The following is a 2,561-nucleotide window of genomic DNA, read 5'->3' on the forward strand; positions in this document are numbered from 1 at the left end:
AGGGTGCGCGTTCAGCCCTCGGCAAAGACAGGTCGCCCACATCTGCTCTACCCTCTGCGTTATCTGCACCCGGCAGGGAATCGGACACTCACTAGTCCCTGCGGGGACTGCGATATACTTGAACGTCACAGAGAGGAAAAGTGCAATTGTACGTGGTTTTTGTTAATTATAAGTGCGGTGTGTGTGGATCATGAGATACGTATCGATATTTAAGATTGTCCTGTGTCATGTCCTGTTTGTATCTTTTTTTTTTTGGAAAATATATTTTATTTTTTTATACGTTTTATATATATATATATTGCATAAGGGCATTCTAAAACATTGTATCCCCTCTATTTTTCATATCGTGAATGTCAAACGTTAAACTCTTTCCATACCTTTTTTAATCTTGCATTCCAGACTGGTGAAAGATGTAGAGAATGTATCAGCTGTTCTCCATGGGTAATATGTGAAATAAAATAAACACTATTCCATAAAACAGTTCTGTTATGTTGTCTTTAGTGGGGGCAGGTGGTCAAGATGAATGATTTCTTACTGTGTTCAGTCCTACCCTTACTAACCTAGCATGGCAGTTCTGTGACAGACTTTACAGACTTTGTTAGCAGCTACCTATCTAGTCAAATCAAGTAAACTCAAAAGCGAGCATGCATCTCAAAATCCCAGGGCAGATCTGTTGAGAAGGCTCTAAGGCCTTTTCTACCCACATGTTCCAGCCAGGGCTGAAACGTGTCACAGCTTGGATTGATCGTGCGAGTTTATTTTTTGCCCTAATTAATCAGAGAAACAACCGCACACTTCAACATTGCACAACAAAGTAACAGATTTATTGAGGGAGTATGTTCCAAAAATGGTCATGGCAGCTTCCAAGGTTATTTATGTTGAAGGATTTCCTGGGCCACAGTTCAGGTTAAAGTTAAATGATGACCGGTTCAGAGCGGGCAGAACATCTTGGATAAAAGCTTAGCATTAGGGATTTTGTTGTTTTGTTCTTTTTTTTTTTGTTCTCTTTTTTTTTTTTTTAAACAAATTCCAACCACAGACCAGAAAACAAATGTGAAGCCAAACCTTATTAATGCACCACCAGCACCATCTATTGGTGTCTCCCCTTTGCACACCAAGAAAACAAACCTAAAAACTAAACAAGTGTATTTGAATAACATCTTGGGTAAAACATACAATTTCCCCTATTTTAGTCTCTCTGAACGCAGTTAACATATACAGGAGAGGACTGGGGAACAGCAGCACTAAATGCTGCTAGAATAAATGAAGTGGGCATATTTTTTTACCTAATACTAAATGCCTAAGGAACATATATTTACAAGAAAAATTCAAAAGAACTGGCAATGACGCCTCTCCAGGAATACTGCTGCAAAAAAGCTTGGGTAGGAATCCAGTTGACTAGATACCTGGCATATATTCATAATGATTTTTCTCCCCAAAGTTTTGAAGTTTTGCTCAGAATTGCCTATTTTTAGTTACTTTCCTAAACATTTTCAACTAAGAATTTTGGAATCTTGAGAGGTGGGTTTTCCACTTGAAATGTTCTTTTTCAAAAAAATGCATGTATATTGACACTTGCCAGTTTTAATTACCATCTGTTTGTTAACAGCTGGAAGAGAATTTCTCTCTCCACTGCTGTTGGCCTTTCTGATACAGATTTTGTAAGATGTAAGGGGTGACAGCAAATGCATCATCTTCAGCGCAGATTATAGCTGCCAGCTGAGAAACAAGCAAGTGGCTATTCTCAAATCATGAAAGATCTTGAAATGAGAATAGTTGCTGCTTATAAGTTTTGGGGTGCTTGCGGTAGGAAATTACAATGTGTAGGTGAAAGTATGATCCTACTTAAAGTACATAGCACAACCAAAATTACTTCAACAGAACCATACAATTTGATAGTACAATGTTTTACTTATGGGTTACACAGCTAGCATCTTTGTCATCTAAACTTGGGACTTAAGGCTGGATTGGGCTGTAGCGTGGTTAAGTATGTACTTGCCAACTAGCTACTTTTGTTTGTACTGATCTTTTCTTCATTTACTGCCAAAACCCAGTCCCCACTTAAAATACCTTTTCTTCCCCCCTTTCCCTTTCACTGACAGAAAATGCTTCACTCAAAGCTGAAAGGTCCTTGGACTAACCTGACAGGGCTAAAACCAGCAAGGTGGTGCTGGATGGCATAATTCTGACCTTACTGGAGCTTAGTAAGTACAATTTCTGTTTGGAAGGATCAAGAGCACCACCTGCCGCGCTTGTAGGGAGAAGCAAAACTCCATAGTTGCAATAAACAGCAACTAAGGAAAAGAAAGATTTTTTTTTTAAATTCCTTCCACCCGCTACCCCCGCTAAATCTTTGAAACCATGTCTTTTAAAGCATAAAGACCAACACTGCTGAACTAGACATGCCAGAAAGTAGTGAGTAGCCCTGTGCCTGGAAGACAGCATGTTCTTTGAATGTATGGAGCTGAAAAGTAAACCCTGGAAATACTGTGACCGTGTATTTTAGCTAACCTAGTTAGGCTAGGCTAGGTAGGCTGGAGGAGAATGACAGAGCAGGCAGG

Source organism: Pygoscelis adeliae, unplaced genomic scaffold (assembly GCF_000699105.1).
Source record: "Pygoscelis adeliae isolate BGI_AS28 unplaced genomic scaffold, ASM69910v1 Scaffold166, whole genome shotgun sequence".
Classification (NCBI taxonomy): Eukaryota; Metazoa; Chordata; class Aves; order Sphenisciformes; family Spheniscidae; genus Pygoscelis; species Pygoscelis adeliae.